The sequence below is a fragment of the Petaurus breviceps genome, unplaced genomic scaffold, assembly GCF_028583685.1.
Source record: "Petaurus breviceps papuanus isolate PSGF00001 unplaced genomic scaffold, PetGlider_PUasm1.0 98, whole genome shotgun sequence".
NCBI lineage: Eukaryota > Metazoa > Chordata > Mammalia > Diprotodontia > Petauridae > Petaurus > Petaurus breviceps.
This window is the reverse complement of record NW_027187460.1, coordinates 54,643,189-54,664,642: the sequence shown is the minus strand read 5'-3', so window position 1 is coordinate 54,664,642 and position 21,454 is coordinate 54,643,189. Positions and strand designations below refer to the sequence as shown.

The window sequence follows — 21,454 nt, the reverse complement described above, 5'->3', positions numbered from 1 at the left end:
GGTACATGATTTTCCTATATATTCGGTCTCCTTTTATCATTGTTTAATCATTTCAATAATGCCTAACTCTTGGTGACCCTATCTGGGGTTTTCTTGGCAAAGATACTAGAATGGTTTTCCATCTCCTTCCCCAGTTCATTTTACAGGTGAGGAAACTGAGGCAAGCAGGGTTAAGTGACTTGCCCAGGGTCATATAGTCAGTAAGTATCTGATGCTGGATTTGAACTCAGGTCTTCCTGACTCCAGAGTCAGAGTATAATAGGCCAGTTAAAATGTAGAAAATATGTGACAGAGCTGGTAAATCAAATCACCTTTCTCATTTTCCCAGTGCACTTCCTTCTTGGAAAGTGAGAAAAGGGAAGACTAGAATATGAATGCACAAATGGGAAAGGATTTGATTTCCCGTAATGCTATGTTCCAGAAGAACATGTAAAATAGGGAGAAGAAACACCAAGCAGAATTTTCTGGGAAGAAGAACCATGAAAAGCAAAGAAAATCTTCTAGGAGATAGAAGCCACTGATGGTAGAGATTGTGATTGAGAAAGGAGAAGCCAGAAAAACCAAGATCTGTCAAAGAGTTAATGGTTAACAGAAATTTCTGAGACCCTAATGACCCAACTCTGGAAGCCATTCTCCATTGTATTTAGGTTACTGACATTTCCTTTATGAATGTCATGAACCATTTGTGGAGAATGAAACATTACCTTTGTTGGGGAAAGAAAAAGAAATTGCTGAAAGGTGAAAAAACTAATGAGCAAGCAATTTTATTACTAACTCAACATAGTGACAAGTTTTCTTATTTTTTTTAACAGAAAGCAAAACAGTATACATTTTGTATATAGTGTATATATAGTCATATATGTACATACTGTCTTTACTTTTAGAATGTGAGATCCCTGAAGGGGAGGATTATCTCTTTTTTTTTTAACTAACACATAGTAGGTGCTTAACAAATGTTACAGAATTTCATTAAATTTCATACTTTATAACAAATTGCTTTAAGTTCAATGGCCACAGTAGCTTATTTTATTCACAGGGAGTAAATGGAATACCTCAGGGGAGAACTTAGACAAAATAGATTCTGATATTCTCAGAGGGACTCTCTGGGTAGGGACAAATGTGAGCCATAATGTCAATATGGAAAAAGAGTAACCACATAAAGGCAAGTCAGATGATGGGGCTGTGGAGGAGAAGGCTGTAGAATTGGGAGTGAAGTGAAACATGACTTGGGGCTTTCCTGCAATAGTAATCCAGAAGACAGTCACCAATCAAGAGTGGGGCCCCAAAGCAGATATCTCTCCAGATGGCTGGTGAGGCTATAGAGGAAATCACCAGAGAGTTATGAGGTATGGGCTATATTTTGTGTGTTCCCTCTCAGATTATTTGTTTTTGATTTAGTGCATATAGCCTGGACTGCCAGCACCATAATAACATTTCTCAGCTGGTAATATTGCCAGCACAGTGCACAGTTCAGTACCGAATCCTGAATGTATCAAGGCCCAGGAGCTATCGTAAAATTAGATGGAGTTAGAGGTTACCAAAGCCCCTCAGTTATTACAGTTATCAGATAACTGGTATATGATACATGCAGCTTGCACCATGTAGCACTAAAACAGTTGCAAAATTATTTGTTTGTTGTTGTTCAGTCATATTTAGTCATGTCTGACTCTTCATGACCCCATTTGGGGTTTTCTTGGCAAAGATTCTGGAGTGTTTTGCCATTTCCCTCTCCAGTTCATTTCATATATAAGGAATCTGATGCAAACATGGTTAAGTGACTTGCTCAGGGTAACATAGCTTGTGTCTGAGGCTATATTTGAACGCCGGAAGATGAGTCTTCCTGACTCTGTGCCCAGCACTCTATCCATTGTGCCACCTAACTGCCCTAAAATTATTTTTATACATATTCATATATATTATACGTATATATTTGATATTTATGCATTATGTATGTATGTGTATATATATACAACTCTTTCCAAGGAGAATTAACTTGGCAGATTCGTTGTTGATTATCATGTGACATCCAATGAAGGAACTTTACATATTGCCATGAACTCTTTGGAATGATAAAATGTACATTCACCTGGGAGTAGGATATATATTCATTTCTTCACTAACTACAGTCAGTAATTGTCCTTTTCTATCTGTGAATTTGTTGAATCTGACTCTATTAATCTGAGATATTAATGGTACAATTCAAATGTGGTGGCACCATTACCATTAAATAGTCAAAAGACTTTCTTAAAAAAGAAATCTTTCCAGATATTTTCTACCTTTTGTCTATTTGTTTTTCTCATATCAGTTTTTATCCTTAATTACCCTCAGGCTTATTTGAGTCTCTGACAAAACTTTCATTAAACTTATTTCTCTTCAAGATATGTTTCTTGAGGAAGCTAAAGAAAACTGAAGGAAACAAGACAGAAAATGTAGCTAAGCTAAACTGAACATATACAATGAAGCCCACTTTTTAAATTAGTGTAATTATGAGAGCATTGATGAATTAATTCTCAAAGGATCTTAAGAAGGGGTAGATGCCAAAGGCATGGAGAAAATCTCAGACTTTATTCTACACCCAACCCCAAAAGAAAAGGGGCAATCTTGAAACCATCAATAAATACTTAGCTGTAAGTCTAGTTTCCCATTTATGTAAAATGCTTACAAAAATTATCTATACATGGACCAAGCATATGCTTAATAAAGGTATCTGAAGGGAGCAATTCATCAAAAAACATTTATTACATACCTGTCAATTACTGTGCTAAACTCTGAGTATACAAAGACAGAAGCAAAAACACACTCTACTGGTATCTATATAATATCATGAGAAAGCACAGAAAGGCCCCAGTACATTGAGAGGATACCTGCAGAAAATCTAGGGGAAGATGTGAATGAAAGTTACATAAAATAGACTAGAATTATGGGTTGTCATAATTTTCTTTGCTACAACAATGTGATAGCAAACCCATTGAAGTATTGGAATCTACGCTAGTTAAAGCCTTGGTAGCTTTGACTACTTGTAGGGGCAAAATGAATTCTTTCTTAGTGGAGAGCTAAAAATATATCAGTTTGTTTATTTGCTTTTTGGAGGGTAATTGGGGTTAAGTGACTTGCCCAAAGTCACACAGCTAGTAAGTATGTCAAGTGTCTGAGGCTGGATTTGAACTCAGGTCCTCCTGACTGCAGAGCTGGTGCTCTATTCACTGCACCCCAATAATCAGTTTTTAATATTTCAATAGCCAATAAACATCACACACCTATTATGTGCCAGACATTTTGTTAAGCATTGGGCCTACAAAAAAATAGAAGAAAGATAGTCCTTGCCCTCAAGGGGCTTAAAAATCTAATGGGAGAAGGCAATACATAAAAGGAAGTTGCAAAGGAGGAATGGTAGCCAGAGGTACCTGCCAGGGGCATGATGTTCATAGAGTTAAAACCAAGCAGAGCAACTAATGGTAAATGAAGTTAGCTGGAAAAGTGTAAGCATTTTATGACGGGAGACCTTTGGAGGAATTTATTGCTCTGCCCTCCAGTCATCCAACCAGAAGGGAGAGAGACAAATGTGGGTACTGAAGACCAGCTGAGTACCAAAGGTGAATCAATATCCAAGATGATGAGACACCAGGTGATGAGTTTATCCTGCGGGAGGCATGATGTTCACAGAATTGAAACCAATCAGAGCATCTGATAGGAAATGAATAAAATGTTCCCAGGGAGACTATCTGGGTGAAGGCAAATGCTAACCATAGATATAATATTTTTCTAAAGCACCTATCATGCATTATTTTATAATAGAGTTGTTGATAGAGGCATTTGATTCCCTTATTAAATCATAAGTCCCATGAAGACAGGCACTGTGTTCTATTTAAAAGTTTTAGATGGGGTTGATATTTCTGCATGTGGTAGCCACTTACTGAATCTTTGAGCAATTGAATCATCCCCAAAGAAACCAAATTTGGCTAGTTGAAAAGAACACTAAATCTGATATGACAGCCTATAGTGAACCAACAACTAGCTTTTAGTAGAATGCTTAGTTCTAAGAATAAATGATGGTTCTTAGTAGGGCTTTCAATTTCATTACATTTGTTCTCAGAGTGATAAAGAAAAACAAAAACAAAGTCTTGGTCCTTGGCGATTAGATAAAGTCTGTCCAAAAATGCCCAATTTAGCTTGGATGAGTCATCTCTAACAATAAAATGCACTGTTTCTGAGGAGAAAGCTATGCCAATTTTTTATACCACATCTTTGAAAAGACTTCATCCACAATCCACTTTATGTTCAATAGTTTATTGATGCCTCTCTGATTTATGAGGCTTGCTCATACAGAATACCAATATTTCTTGTAGCTTTCTTGACACTAAGCAATTCACCATGGAATGCTGGAATCATAGAAAGTATTGGACCAAACAAATATATTTAGTATTGGATGGTCATCAATAAGCTGATAAAATTACACATTCATTATTGTACTTAGTAGAATTTGTCACTAATTTTTTTTAAGTCTGAGGAAGGTTTTTTGTTGTTGTTGCTGCTGATGTTGTACTTGTTGTTTTCAAAATGTCCCAAAATGAAGCGAAAGGAAAAAAAAGACTTGACTCAATTGTACCTCAGGTTTTGATAAACTATGGTATCAATTGCCAGAGTTTTCTGGTTATGTACTGTTAACTATAGTATGAGTTCCATTTCTCTTTATGCTGGTACACACACACACACACACACACACACACACACACCTACCTTTGGTCTCAGCGTTTTGAATTCTCATTCCTAACCTCAAGAATTGGTAATATAGGAGGATTAGAGAGGAAAACAGTAAAAAGGTACTTTATAATTATTGTAGCTAGCTTCCAAAGTTAACCCTACCAATCCCTTTGATAAAGTCCTTCTTGAGGGGCAGGTAGGTGGCATGGTGGATAGAGCACTGGCCCTGGAGTCAGGAGGAGCTGAATTCAAATCTGGCCTCAGACTTTTGACACTTAATATCTGTGTGATGGGTAAATCACTTAACCCCAGTTGTTTTGCCAAAAAAAAGACCTTTAATTAGTTGTGACTTAAGTCTAGAAGATAAAAAGACTAAAGAAGGGAATCAAAGATCATTCCATGAAGTGGAATTTGATGTGATTCAGTAGAAAGAACTGAACACAAAATCAGGAAGAACTGAGTTGGAATCTTCCTTTTCTATGTAACAGCTCTGTGATTGAATAGGGTCTTAAATTTCCTTACCCACAGTTGACTCATCTGTAGCAAGAAGAAAATAATAGCTTTTTGTTTATATTATAGGACTGTTATGAGGACAAAATAAAATAATGATCCCATCCTTGTAGCTCTAAAGCTAGAGGGGCCTTTGGTCTAATGCATCATTTTACAATGAAAAAACTGAGTCTAGGAGAGGTTAAGTGATTTGTGCAATGTTACACATGTAATAAGACTTAGAGGCAGGATCTGAACCAAGTCCTGTGACCCCAGAACCAGTTTTTCTTTATTGTATTACAATGAGAAGGAAATGCTTGGCAAACTCTGACACATAAAATGAATGTGAAATGCCTCACTGCTGTCTGTCCATTGAAGTCAAAGAGAACAAAAACAAAAATTGCTTTAGAAAATGAAATTAGAAAATTGCTTTAGAAAATCTAAGGTGATAGTATCTTGGAATTAGGTTTGATTTCTAGAACATAACTTAAAATATATGAACAATAGACTTTTGATCTGGGATAGAGTACAATTAACAAAGACAGGTAAGTGTGTATTTGTCTTGTTAAAGACAAGCCTTGTTAAAGGGGCTTCAAAATTAAGAGGCAAGTAGGGAAGAGGGGGAGAGGTGGAAACTAGCTACATAGTTATACCCAACCATGTAACATAGAGAATAATTAAAAAGATGAATAACACTTGAAACACACGCAGAAAGTTATGATTTATAAAAGCTAAGAAAGGAATGAGTAGTAAAAATCAAAGCTTCTGCTTGGAATTGCTGGAATCAATTACAAATGCTGGAAATTTAGAAAACAAGACAAGCCAAAATTCCTAAAGAAAGGAGTCATTAAGAAGGCACAGTGATATAAGAAAATCCCAAAAAATGGAGAAATAAGCATGGTAGAGAATGTTTGGGTGAAGATAAGTGGAGGGAGAAACAAAAGATTCTGCTATTGGTAGTATACTCTGAGCTAGTCAGAAAGAGAAAACGCATGAGTTCAGGAAATAGATCAGAATCCCACAATAGTGATGTAGGTTTTCAATTGCCCATACATTTTCAGGCATTCTCTTTCACCAAAAGCAAAACAGCTAGTATATGCCTGCCTTATCTTAATGATAATTTCACCTTTCAAAAATGTAAAACAGAAAAAAAAATTCTATATTATATCTGATTCCTTTTAAGAGAGAGAAATGACATGTTAGAGATGGGAACTATGAGGAAATCACAGAGAAGTGACCACTTCATCTCATGGTTTGATAGAGATGAATAGGAAATGTAGGTTTGTGTAGCACCAATGCAATATTTACAGTGCCCACAATCACAATAAAGACCATTACTATAAATATTGCATGATGTTTGGTTGCAAAATATACCAGATTCTCCAGGTAGAGGAAAGAACTGAATCATTTGTGTAGACACCAGAAAACAGAATCCCAAAACCAGTAAGCTGAGTACATCATAGTACCAAAGATATTCAGAAGCCATAATAAGGCTGAGAGCCACAGCATTCTTCAGCCTTCCCACAAACCATTACAAGATCGATATTTACTCATAAACCTTTCTATCTCCTTGCCTTGGGTCCTCTCTCTCCCCCAACATGTGGCTAGTTCTGACCAGCTTCCTGTGGGCTCTGCTTCCCTTCAGCAAACTCTTCCCACCACAGGCTCCATGTAACTACATTCAGCCTATCAGGGGATGGAATTCCTTCACAGCAGGAAGCTTCCTGTGGGCTCTGCTCCACCCTTCAGCAAATTCCCTCCATCACAGGCTCCATGTGATTACATTCATCCTATCAGGGGGCAGAGATTATCTTCACATCAGGGGAGGTCTTCAAACTCCCCCCACCCCCCAGGTCTATTAAGGGCAGGGAAGAACTTCAAATTCCCATTCTCATTACAGTATGCACCTTCATTTAGGAAGAGAAGTTCCAACAAATTCTAAGGGAAGTATGTGAGATTCCATGCACTAAAATTCTCTTTGGAAAGTCAAAAGAGCAGGAAAATTGTCAAGAATGAAACTCTGAAAACACAGTGTGCCTATAGTTAGACAGAAGTATGTTTTATTATGATTTGGAAACAACAGGCAAAATAATGAAGAGGCAAAACAAGACTTGATTTCAGGGGAAAAATTTGTAACAATAACCATCCAAAAGCAAATGAGTTGTCTCAGGAGGCAGATGTTCCTTCTCATTGGAGGTTTTCAAGAAGGAATTGGATAACTACTTGTTAAGTATGTTGTAGTAAATATTCCTTTGTGGGGGATAGATTAGACTAGATTGCAGCTAATGTCGCTTCAAACTCCAAAACTCAGTATTATGAAAGCTTTCAGAATATCTACCACATTTAAGCATATCTCCTATAGGGGACATAAAGACTCCCTCTACTAAGTTAATGTTGTAGTTTCCAAATTGAGTGTTGAGTTTTTCTTTCCATTTTCGTACTTCTTAGCCTCAATCCAGTCAATGTTTTGGTAGAAGGTAGGGAACACAAAGAAGAATAAATGACTATAGGTTCATTTATCAAATTTGAGAGAAGAGTGAGTAGAATATATGACCAGAAAGGTTTTGTTCAGTTAGCCATATTAGGAAATGATTGGAAAAGAAACAAATGAAATATATCTTTAAAATGTTAGGATATTTCATATGAACACTGAACTTCTTTGGAATGGTCTTTTATATTTTATAACATTTTAAACAGAGCCCATTCCTCAACAGTAATCGAGATCTTGGCCATCTGTATAACCCAATATCTAAATAAGAGGAGCAACTAGTGGCACATTGATAGCCAAAAAACTCTATTTTCGGTCTCGTGTTCACTTGATTTATTGGTGATAAGTCTACCAAGACACTTTGAAATTTCACCAAGTTCTAGCTCCTGTTGCACACAAATTAATAAGATGAGTTTTGGAAGTCAGATTTTTGTGCCAAAAAAAGTTGGAAAAAGAAATTTTAAAAGCTTTGAATACTTATATTATAAAATTAAAATATTTATGAAGTAAAAAATTCATTTAACCCTATGACTAGGTAGTTCTAATATATAAAAACATAATGGAATTTGGGGTTTGCATGTCTATGTTTATCAAGCCATGAAAATAACACCAACCTAAAAGCGAGAATATCCCAAAAGAGGAAAACTGTAAACAGAATGGGGGTGGGGGAAAGCCATGCATCAAGATGATTCAATATACTGTATAATAATTATCTCCATTATGCTAGTTTGGAAGTCTGATATTTCCCAGTCATTACCTTGGACAGAAAATGTGTTTTTCTAAATACTTCTGTGACTAGTCAGATGCAATTTGTTGCTTAATAAGTACCATTTATAGATGATAATGATGGCAATGGTAGGAAAACTATGAAATCAAATCTTTACAAAAGTAGACATAATAGGCCAACATGCAGATAACTCAATCCCCAAACCCCAACAGTCTTACTATCCCCAAATATCTATCTATCTATCTATCTATCTATCTATCTATCTATATCCCCATATATCTATATATATATATATATATATATATATATTATATATTTCTACCAAATAGTTTTTAATATCCTCAACCATCTAGATCATATACTCAGTTTTTCACTTCTGTTTGTGAATATGGTACCTGGCCTAACAGCTATATGCAAATATATTCTGTTAGATTAGCAACATATGGGATGCTATGAGAAGGTGGAGATGAAATTATCACCGCCTACATTTTCCAATGCATTTAATATATGACAAATGGAACTTGTATTCCTAGTGATTGACAATAAAAATAAGTCAAATTAGCATCTTTCTCAATGAAGAACTTTAGTACATTTAGGAAATCTAAACGAAAAGGAAACTTCTATTTATTGTATCAAATGGAGTAAAGCAGTATTTCCCAACCTTTTTCAGTATGATGATCCTTTTCAAAATGTCAAAACATTTTTTAGACTCCCACACAATAGCAATTGGAGTATTAATATCTGTGCATTGAGGAGAAAATATGATGACAGAGAGCTACTATAAATTTAATAATAGTGTTAAATGATTTCTTATTTTATTTGTTACAACATTAGGTATAGGCATTTAAATGGAGTAATATGTACACATGCCAGACATTATTACTAATTCAGTCAACAGAATGCAGGTTTGCCTGGTTATTATTGTAAGTCATGGTGCACATTCAATCACTGGTAAATAAAATCAAAATGTCAAAGCTTCTTAGACATATGGATTCATAGATCTCTTAGAGCTAGTTCATGGCACCCAAGGAATCTGAAAGTCATGGGGTAAAAATTAGAAACCCTTGGGGTCAGCAATTTAATACTTTTGATTTAAGCTCCTTTTGGGTATTTTTACATTCACTTTATTTGTGTCCCTAGTACTTAGCACAGTGCCTGACACAGTATAGATAGTAAATATTTTATTGATTAAATGGTGGACTGATGGTCATATGGATGGCATCATTCCCAGGGTCACATAGCTAGCCTGAATAATCACACTGGAATTATGCTTTGTACTTTCTCTCTTGGTACCTACTAGCTTCCTATAATGACCTTTCAATAGCCTAACCATAGTATCCAGGCTAACAGGAGCAATATAGAATATACTTTTGTGTTCCAGCTCCAGAAGGAAAATTTTGGAAGGAGTTAGGTATCAGAAACCAGGAGTAGGAACAGTAATATCTTGATCATTGTTAGAGATTAAGCAAGAAAACCTGAGAAAATTGAAAAGAGGTGTGTCCATAGCAATACAAAAAAGATTTGCTGTGGTTAGGAAGTATTAACCAAATTGAAAAACATCAATATTGAAAGGTAGTATGACAAAATGGATAGAAAGCTAGCCTGAGGATAATGATAACCCATGTTCAAGTCTAGTTTCTGACACATATTAAATGCATGAACCAAGGTCAGCAACTCTCTAGGACTGCATGCATATCATAACAGTTGTCAACGTGTATTTGGAGAGAATGTTCCCCTCCCACCCCAGAGCCCTCTACACAATGCAGTCACAAATATATACAACAAAATAACAATATATTTTTATAGAGTTTTTTCATAAATGTCTTTATATTTACTATTCCTTTTAATACAGACAAATACCCTGTGAGGTAGGTGCTTTTATTATCCCCATTTTTTGGAAGAAGAAACTGAGGTAACTAAATGAGTTATTCAAGGACATATAGCTACTAAGTATATGAGGCAGAATTCAAACTCATATTTTACTAACTCCAAATCCTGGGATATATCCACTATACCATATGGCTTCTGTGCACAGGCAGATGTAGACAGACACAAGTAGAACTTTAGGATGGCAACAAATTATCAGGATAATTTAAAAAGCAAAAAAAAAGTAAAAAAACAAGATAAATAAGAGCAGGACTATTAACTGACTGATAGTTTACTGTTCTGTCACTCAATACCACTACTACGGCAACATTTTAATGTCAAGAAATGTCATTAAGTCCTGACCCCCAAACCCCAAGCAGATGCTGCTGTCAGATGATGAGACTCTTACAAATTATATTTGCCTCAAATAATTAAGAGAATATTTAATGAGATGCCTTGTGTCACAAAGCTGCCTAAAGACCACTCACCTTAGAAGTCTGATATATTCCATCCATAAGTCATGACAAGAATAAAAATTATGTTAACATCATGACTACCAATACCATTATCATAATACCAGAGTTACTGTCATTATTTCTAACAATTTGCTGGATATCTCCACCTTAATATTTTACAAATACTTTAAACTCAAAATGTCCAAAACTTGCCTTATCATTTTTACTCCTAAATCAGTCCCATTTTCAAATCTCCCATTTCCATTGATGGCATCACCAATACCAACCAGGCACCAAGCTTCAGTAGATTCCCAGTGCATATTAAATAAAATACAAATACTGTATAAGACCTATTAGTCAAGATCTTCCACAGTTTCACTCCAACATGCCTTTAAGCTCACTATATTCTCAGAAGCAATTTCTTCTTCCTTAAGAATTTCAAGTCAAACTCTTCTATGCACTTAAAGCTTCCCTCACATGTATTACAATTATTTATAACTTATCATTTTAACTCTAATGTACATATATGTGTATGTAGATTTATATATATATATACGTATATATATATACATATATGTGTGTGTGTACTAACCTCAGCACCTATTACAATACTTTGTATATAGTCAAATATAGAAATGGTCTGTTTTTCTTTGGTTAGGAGGGATAAACTTTCTCCCTTCATCTACAGATTGTAGCCCACTTGGGACTTAGTAGATAAATCCTAGGGAGTTGCTGAAGGTACATAGATATTACATTATCTGCAAATGGTCACACAGCTAGAAACTATCCAAGGCAGGATTTGAACCCAGAGCTTCTTCACTCTAAGTACAATATCTACCACACCATTCTGTCTGAACATCTTGCTCAAAGAAGATTCTTAAATGTTTATTGAATTCAGTCAAATACAACATTCCAGGATTGACCTTTCTCTCCTTCCTTTCACATTCCAATAGCATCAAGAATCTCTTCCCTCAAATTGCTCGTGTTCATATGTGAGTTCTGGACTACCCACCCCTTGGAATGATTTATAAACTTGGACTACACAAGAAGCTTCGTAACAAAACAAAGGATTTGCTAACCAAGATCACATTTTGTCCCAGAAGTGGCTAGTCTATGACTGGAAGTTGTTCAATGACATGACAACTACCACCACCTCCATGATACATATTTATTTTAATGTTGATCTCAGTTCTAAGGCCATCAAAAAGAACCACTCACTTTCACTGGACAATAAGTACTTTTTTCTTGTTTTATAACATGAATTATTATTCAACACTTGAAAAAGATTATCAAGTATAAACATAACCATGTATACATAAGAACAGCAAAAGGATTATCCATGAAGCCACAAATCCCTATTATGTAAAGCTTGAATTTTTAAAAATAATATAACAAATTCAACATGTTAGTTTCAAAGTTATTTAGTTCGTGTGTCTGTACCTCCTTTTCTCTTCTTTGCATTTAAAATGCTTTATTGACCCTGACTTCTTTATTTCTTCCTCCTCTTTTTTTTTCTTCTTGAAGTAAAATCAAAATAAGTCCTCTGTTGACCCCACCTGAAAATGTATGAGGATCCTAGTCTTTTAATTGTGTTACTCTTTATAATGTTTTCTTTTTTGATGCTTGCCTCAAGACCATTTTTTCTTATTGTTCGCTCAAATGATCATTTCATTATCAATTTTTCTCTTTTGTTAAGGTTTAGAAACAGGTTGTTTTTTCTAAACACTGCTATATGTACATCCTAATAATGCTGATACTGAATATCTCCTATTATTTTAATTATTATCTATTTTTTCTATGATTGGTTCTTTTACTGTTTCATTATTTAGGATAACATTAATTCATCTCCATTAAAATCTTTCTATTTCTTTTAAAAACATTTTGTTTTTCCTTTACTTCGAATTGCCATAAATTCTCAATAAAACACCTCATTTTTTATTTTAAATTTTAAATTCTCAAATAAAACACCTATTTACACATATGTCTGTAATTATTTTCTTTAATGATTATTATTATCATTATTGCTTTATGGCGTGTAAAATACTACTTATTTTCTACATTGATTTATACCTTATGCATGTTATATCTCATGATCAGTTTTCATAAACATGCCTTGTGTTTCTATAAATAGATACTCTTTAATATTTTCATTCAATACACACTATGGGTCTGTAAAATATAATTTTTCCAAGATTTTTTCAGATCTATAATTTTCTTCTTATTTTTTATGTTAAATATGTTAACGTATGAAAGTGGAATGCTAAATTCACTTAAAATTATTCTTATTATCAAGGTGTTTTTGTTCTTTTCAATTACATTTTCCTGTAAACACTTGGGTGCAACAATATTTAGCAAAGTATATGAATATTGTTTCATCTTGTCCCCTTATTCTTTTTTCCTGTTATGTCTCACACTTAGAAGTATCAATTCATAAAAATATTGTCCAATGGCTAAAATCTTCCCCGTCCCCAAATTATATAGTCCAATTCTACCTTTGACTCTCCCCACAATCATTTTCTTTCCTGTTCAGCATACAGTCTCCTCTCCTCACCTTTCTTGATGCTGGTTGTCTCCAGGAGTTCTGATTTCCCCTCTCCTGAGGTGAAATGTTATCCATGGAGGAATAACTCTGTTTAAGAGGATCTGGTCTCCCTCTGTACCAACTCCCTACAAATTAAAAACTGTTATAAGAACATTTCCCATTACGGAATAAACACATCTCTCTCCTCATGGTAATGTTCTCTAATGGTATCCCTCCCACACTGAACTGATACCTCCCTTGTTCTTCCCTTCTGTTTCTACTCCTCCCTTTGTCATCTTACAAATTCTCTAATAGCCCTTCTTCTCCCTGAGGAACTATGGGTACAATATTCTCTTTATTTTTAAGAATAATAATGATACAACAAACATTTCTCTTAACCTTCCATTTCCCCTCTGTTCTTTTGTGTTCCCTGCCATTTTACAATTTAGTCCCACAAAATACATTTCATTTACCTGCTGTGAAGGTGGAGGGGTTGAGACCATTTCTAGTTTATTTCTCCACTATTATTTTTCAAATTTATTCAAATTTTGTTTTCATCTTTATTTCCTTATGTACTTTTAGAAAGCTGTCTCTTAAAGTCTCTGCGGTTTCTTTTTTGTTCATGTATCTGAGTATCTTTCTCTTTCTAGCTGTTTTTCTTTTAATAATCCCTAGAAGTGATGCAATTTATTTCACTACCGATGCTTTTTAAAGGTACATATGTATATCTGCTTTTCTTGTGTTTCTGTTGATGGGAGAGCTTGTGAATAGAAAAAAAAACTTTTAGCATTGGGGGGAGGGGGCATGGCTGCTTCAAATTCCTTACTTTTAATTGAGTATCCATTCTTTCGTTGATTATTGGGTTTGGATTTACAGAATATAGCACTCTGGATTTCATCTTAAGTTCCTTTGTCAAAATATATTAATCTATTCCCCTCTACAGTTTCTGATGGACATAAAATAATCTTGTGATACTTGAATTTTCCACATCCCCTCAAACATTTTTCATTTTCTGTCATATTAGTTAATCTGATGGGTGTGAGTGCTCCCTCAGAGTTGGTTTAATCTACAATAGTGATTTGGAGTATTTTTTCATATGACTATAGATAGCTTTGATTTCTGTCTGAAAACTGCCTGTTCATATCCTTTGACTATTTGTCAATTGGAGAATAACATGTCTTCTTATAGACTTGACTCAGCTCTCTGTATATTTGAGAAATGAAGTAGGGCATAAATTCTGGAATTTGTTCTCTTCTAAATTCTTCTCTTGAAGTTTTGACTTGTCTTTTGAATTACTCTGGAATATCCTGCTTGGATCAATGTTCAATTTGGAATATAGGAGATTCTATATTTCATCAGGTAGCCAGATGGCTAGAAAGCTAGGCCTAGAATAAGGAAGACTCATCTTCCTGAGTTCAAATCTGACCTCAGACACTAGCTGTGTGACCTTTGAAAAGTCACTTAACCCTGTTTCCCTGAGTTTCCTCATCTGTAAAATGAACTGGAGAAATGGCAAATCACTCCAGTATTTTTGGCAAAAAAACCCCAAATGTGGTCGTGAAGAGTCAGACACAACTAAAGAATGACTGAACAACAATAGCTGTATTTCACCAAGCATTGGTTCAATTCCTTTTTCTTGCAATGTTCATCTAGGGATGTTTGTCATCATTTAGAGATGTGTATAATCATTTATGCATCCTGGGCCATCATCTCCAGTCATCCTGATGATATTTGGCCACTGGTCCCAGATGGCTGTGGAGGAAAAAGTGAGGCTGGTAACCTTGCACAGCCATGCCTCACTCAAATCAAAGTCAATTGCAAGTCATGGAATCATCACCCTGATGTCATTGTTCCCTAAAAGAACAAAGGACAAACCACAAACACATAACCACAATCATTTAGATGTCTTTTTTTTTTATCTCTTCCCTGATGATTTATCTGTGTGTTCTAGGTTCTTAGCCAAATTTTCTTCCTCTTAAGATCTTTGGTGGTTTTCTTTTTCTTTTTTTCCCTTTTATTCATCCATTGCTCATTTTCTGAGTCCTCCCCACTTTGATGGTGGATTTACCCCCACTGCTACAACTCAAAGCTATCTCAGATTTTCCCACATTGGAAAATCACTGACCTTAGTCCCTGACTCCAAGTAATTTCTTTATTTGGTGGTTTTTTTGGGGTGGGGAGGGGCAAGGGGGGAATAGATGTCCATGATGGAGGGTGTCAAATCCAAACAAATAAAATTAAAGGAGCAAACCTGTAAAAACTAATCTGAGAAATATAAACAACCAATTTAGTTCTTAGCCCCAACACAGAAGGATGATCACAAGGAAGCCAAACCTCTTCTCACCTACCACCACCAATCATGAAGTAACAATTCATATCCAAATCCCTGTGCTCCCACTTCACTAGCTCTGCCTCACCCCCACTCCCAAGTGGTAAAACCATCATAGATCCTCCCCACAAAGTATTCAGCCAGGGCCACATGGCACAAAGGCTTCTTGGGAACTCATTTTGTGTCAACATGAGGCCCCCAAACACCTCTGGACTCCCGTGGTAGTTTCTCCTTCGTTGATTAGTTGTAAGTTAGGTTTCTGTACAAGCTGGAAGAAATACGGTGAAAGGAAGGTAGGCACAATGGAGAGCTCTAGAAACTGTCCTCGGGGGAACCCCAAACTGCACAGCCAACTCCTCTTTTGCGTGGACCAGGATCTGAGAAAATGCATTATAAGCATAAGCAGCTATTCTGGAGACCAGCTACAAATCTGCAGAGGCCAGGGTCACTGATAAGCACTTGGTGGGACTGGCTGGTCAGTGCTGGCAGTGGTGGCAGCTATTCCCAGTGAGTCAAGCTCCTGCTCAGGACAGCCAGGCGGTACTGTATTGTCTTGCTTGGTCCATGCCCTGGGAATCTGCTGCAGATACATCAATGATGTTGCTGGCTGTCTTGGCAAGGATTGCAAGGCCTGATCATCCGGACCGGCTGCAGGCAGGCTGTGATAGCTGGGTTCTGCTCCATTTAGGGTCTTGGTTGGGGGACTGCTGGGGTCCAGAAGCAGCTGCCACTCCTCTCGATCCTGGTCCGAGTCCTCGTTGTCACTGCTATAGAAGCACTGCATTGCAGGGGGTCCGGCTCCAAGAGCTCAGATCTAGAGGATGACCGTCCAACTCGAGCGCTTTCTCCTCACGTGACGCGCGACCCCAACCCGCAGGCTCCCACTCGCCCCGCTGCGACCGCAGATGCGGGCAGAATCGCCCACGAACTGTTTCCAGTTCATGCCTCCAAGAATAAGAGAGGCCCCAGATGGCTTCTTGTCCAGTTTCCTTCAAGCTTGGTAAAGGTATGCACACTGACCTCCTGTCTCAGTCTCCTTAGATCTTTAGCTCTCTGGATATGCTGGATCAAGTGTCTTACCATTCATGAAAGGTTGAAGGAGCACAGAATGGGTGTTCAAAACAGAGTTTCTTCCAGCTTGGGTTCTCCCAACCTAAGGGCTGTGCCAGGAAGTACATGCCCCTCCTAATATCTTCTAGTCCTCTGCAAATGCCCAGGAACCGTTGAAGTTCTCTGCTTCCTGTAACAGGAAACACTCAAGGATGAAGTTGGTGCCTATTATCAGAGACTGCAATGGCAGCGAAATACTTAAGTACGTCCCAGAGCGCAAGCCCATGGGTCCACTTGCGAAACCTGCCAGAGCGTGGAGATTGGTAGAGTAGAAGAAAGCGTGAGGAAATATGAGGGATTAGCATTCTCCACTGTTAATTCATAAGGCCTAGTGACTATATTTGTTTTCTTATCCTGTGGGAACAGCTGTGGTTGCTCTTTCTCTAGGGCATAATTCTTCTTTTGAAGATTTTTTGGCAGTTAGTGGGGATGGGAGAAAACTTTTCATCCACACTTTTGTGGGTCACATAACCCAAAATAACTATCAATGAGGCGAATTAAACTTAAAGCAACTCATTAATGAAATTGGCAACAATGAAAAAAATCAAACAGGATATTCACTAGTAGCAGAGCTGTGAATTTGTCCAACAATTCTCAAAAAACAGTTAGGAATTAAGTAGAAAATATGCTAAATTATTCATACTCTTTATTGTTTCTCTTACTTGGTTTATGGTACAAAAAGATAATATATTGGAAAGAAATCGCTCTCATGTAGTAAGTTATTTGCAGCAATACATCTTTTAAAAAAAAACAGTTGGAAACAAAATGTGTCCAGCAAATATATGGTTGAATAAATTGTGCTAAATGCATTTAAAGAACTATAATTGTGTGATAGAGGTGAACAAATGTGAAAAATTCCCTGAAACATGGGAAGACTCATATAAATTGATACAGAGCAGAGAAAGCAGAATCTCAGGAAGGATTTTAAATTATTTTTAAAATGTAAATAAATACAACAAATACAATGTATAATATTGATTCTAAATTATCATAGTTAAAACATACATCACCTCTTTCTATTTTCATAGTTCTCACAAGCTTTGTAGATTCATTTTAGAAGTATTTTTAAAAATTAAGTATATGGTGCAAATAGTCTTAAATGAATAATATGAAAATTAGTTATCATACATTAAAATTCCTTCCATGTATTTGATAATACCAACAAGAAAATAAATAAATTTAGTAGAATTATTACTTTGATTTTAATTGTAGTTATTGTTTTATTTTTAATTACCATGCCTAGTCTATAGTGTGGTCCAATGAGTTTTTGCTCTGTTTATGTGATCTTGGACAGTTGTTTGACCTTGATTTCCTTCTCCATAAAATGAGGAAGTAGGTCTAAATGGTTTGATTCTAAATATAATCTGCTCCCTGATTTAAAGTTAGTCCACTTTGTTTGTTTTTTGCTTTTTTGGAGGGCAATTGGGGTTTAAGTGACTTGCCCAAGGTCACATGGCTAGTTTTTGTGCTAAGTGTCTGAGGCCGGATTTGAACTCAAGTCCTCCCGACTCCAGGGCCGGTGCTGTATTCATTGTGCCACCTAGCTGCCCCAAGTTAGTCCACTTTGGCAATATTATTAAATATTTTAGTCCATGTGGGAGCTGTTTAGTGAGCAATTACTTAACCTACAAAATTGTATATTCTGGCTAGAACCAAATTATTGCAGGAAGTACTATATTTAACCTATCTGGCCTATTGATTCATTGATCTTGAAATCTATTAAAATCCCTCAGTTATTTCTACATGAACACCTTTAAAGTTCAACTCAAGAGCTGATCCCTCATTGAAGCCTGAAGGTCAATGAAGCAGACAGCACTAAGTCTCAGACTTAGGATTTCTGTAATATAGTTCCATTTCTTATTTTAACTTACTACTTGACCTTTTGTGAATTGCTTCCCTCCCGTGGACCACATTATTCACCATATTTAGTATTATAGTATCCTAGAGTTCAAGAGACAGATGGTGTCTCAAATTTAGTCTAATACCATTTTATAGAAAAAGGAAACTGAGACCCAAGATGGTTAAATTGCCCAAGCTCATATTGGTAGTAAGAGTCTGGGAAAGAATTTGAACATTATTCTCTGACTACATAGTCATTTCTTTTTCAAAATTAAGTCTTTTTAAAATTGTATTTGTTTAACCAATGGTTTGTATTTTTTCTGTTCATACATAATATTTATTTCTACTGAATTTCATCAGTCTAGTTGCTGCCTACTGTTAAGATCTGTTTTTCTAATCCAAATTTCGTCTTCCAGCATATAAACTATTCTTCATTGCTTAGTGTCTTGAGAAAATTTGATAAATACTACAAAACCTATTGTCCTCTTTGAAATCACTGATTAAATTTTCAAATAGGATGTTATAGGGGAACTAGGTGGTGTAGTGGGTAGGGCACCAAGCCTAGAGTCAGGAAGACTCATCTTCCTGAGTTCAAATCTGGCCTCAGACATAATTAGCATGTGACTCAGGGTAAGTTGCTTAATATTGTTTGCCTCAGTTTCCTCATTTGTAAAATGAGCAGGAGAAGAAAATGGCAAACCACTGCACTTTTTTTGGCCAAGAAAACACCAAATGGGGTCATGAAGAGTCAGATAAGACTGAATAGCAACAGAAAACCTATTGTCCACTTTGAAATCACTGATTAAATTTTCAAATAAGATAGGCCTGAGTAAGTGCCTGGTCTAGAACCCCCTTCCAATATGATAGTGATCTATTAGTAAAAATTACGTTGTTTTCTTTTCTTTCAGGCATCTACCTATATAACTATTATTGATCTTTCATGATCATCAAACAAAATTTTGCTACCTTCTAGCTGATTGGAATGAAAGAATAAAATGGCAACATAATAGATGTCAGGAATAGGGCCATGTGACTGAATTGAGGTGACTTTCAGCTGCTACAATTCTACATGTCAATAAATATTTATTAAGTATCTGTATTATATTGGGCATTGGGGATAGACATAAAAAAGGAAAAACAGTCAGCTGTCCTTAGGGAGCTTACTTTCTGCTAGGGGGATGTGACATTTAAGCAAATATAACAGGGATTTGGTGGACAGTTAGATTGTGCAGTGGATAGAGCACAGGCCCTGGAGTCAGGAAGACCTGAGGTCAAATTGGCCTCTGACCCTTATTAGCTGTGTGAACTTAGCCAGTTACTTAACCTCAGTTTCCTCATCTGTAAAATGAACTGGAGAAGGAAATGGCAAACCACTCCATTACCTTTGCCAAGACCAAAAGAGGTCGCAGAGAAACAGATATGACTGAAAACAGCAACAACAACCCAGGGAGTTGGGGTGCTTTGGACTTGGAACTTGTGGGGAATTGATGCTATAAGAACTGAGAACTTCCTCTCAGAAAATGTTTGTATATTTGTTTTGGCTATACCTTTGAAGTAAATATTTTTATGTAAAAACTAATCTGATTCTTAAGTATTTAAATGAAATTGGCATTTTTGGACCCCACGGTGGGGCGGCCCAGAATCAGTGACAGAGACTAGAGAACCTAAAAATCCTAATGGTTTCAAAGAACTCTGGAGGAAGTATGAAATGTAACCCATAGCCTTCAGGGTCCAGAGAATCACTGGTATGTAGAAAAATAAAGACAATTGAGAGAAGTGTTTATTTTTCTATTTTATTTATAGCCAATTATTAGTATGGGGATGCAGGGGTTTTTACTCCTTTTACTTCCTCATTCAAAGAGCAGGCCTTGTAGGTCAGTCAATCTCTGAAGCACTATGCTGATGAAGAAAATTTGTCTAATTCTTTGGGAATATTTTCTTCAATCCCGGGTGGCACCCCACCCACTTAGGAGAGTTCTGATTAAAGTGTAAATAGAATCAAATCTAGGTAAATTCCAGACCTTTAGCTCCCTTCTCCTCCCTTTCCATTCCCTCCTCTTTTCTTTCCTTATTTCATCTTCCCTTCCCTTCTCTTTCTTCTTTCCTCTACCTAGGTCCATATAGGGTATAATATCCTTATTATTTCTTTATTATATCCTTATAATCTATAATATATATCTTTATTATATATAATATCCTTACCTGTGGGTGCTCTGCCCAAAAGAATGTAACTTTTGATTATTGAAATTCTGTTTGTCTTTCTTAGACCAAACTCTGGAGGATGATATTTTACATACATTCACATGTATGTGTATATATTCATATACCTACACATATTCACATACACATAGATAGACCCATTCTTTCTATCTTGTTTCTATAAAGTTGTTCATATGTTGTTGACCCCATTAAACTGTAAGCTTCTAGATGAAAGGAAATCTTTGCCTTTCTTTTTAAACCCCAGAGATTAGTAGTTTCTGACACATAGTAGGTAATTAATACTTATAATTTTTTTCTTTTCATTCAAGTTCACAAACCTTCCTCATGAAATCTATCCATGGATCCACACTAAGAGTCTCTGGCACAGTGACTAAAGAGTTGGTTTAGGGAGTCATGAAGACCTATATTCAAATTCCAACTCTTCCATATAATGACTGTGGGACCTGGGAAATTCATTGACTACTCTTTGTCCTTAGGCAGCTCTATAATACTATAAGTTGCAGAAAAAGTGCCAAAAAAGGATAGGTAGAAGGTGCTTCATCACTGGGAGTTTCCATACTAAGGAAATCACAAGTTCAGTTCTTTTTAAATAGTTATATTCCTCACAAAATAGTTGTGAGGAAATCACTTCATGAATCATAAATGTAGTATCTAAATATAGACAATTACTGTTAAAAAAAAAAGTCCAAATTCTTTTTTTTTTTTTTTG

The 21,454-nt window shown here is 36.0% G+C and overlaps 1 long non-coding RNA gene across 1 annotated transcript in view; it reads right to left on the bottom strand.

Moving 5' to 3' along the window:
* The window catches only part of LOC138156114 (uncharacterized), a 51,672-nt gene that overhangs the window by 828 nt on the left and 29,390 nt on the right, over nt 1-21,454 (bottom strand). Inside the window, exon 4 of the long non-coding RNA XR_011167073.1 lies at nt 13,278-13,393. This is a non-coding gene — a long non-coding RNA (uncharacterized lncRNA). The remainder of the gene's footprint in view (nt 1-13,277; nt 13,394-21,454) is intronic.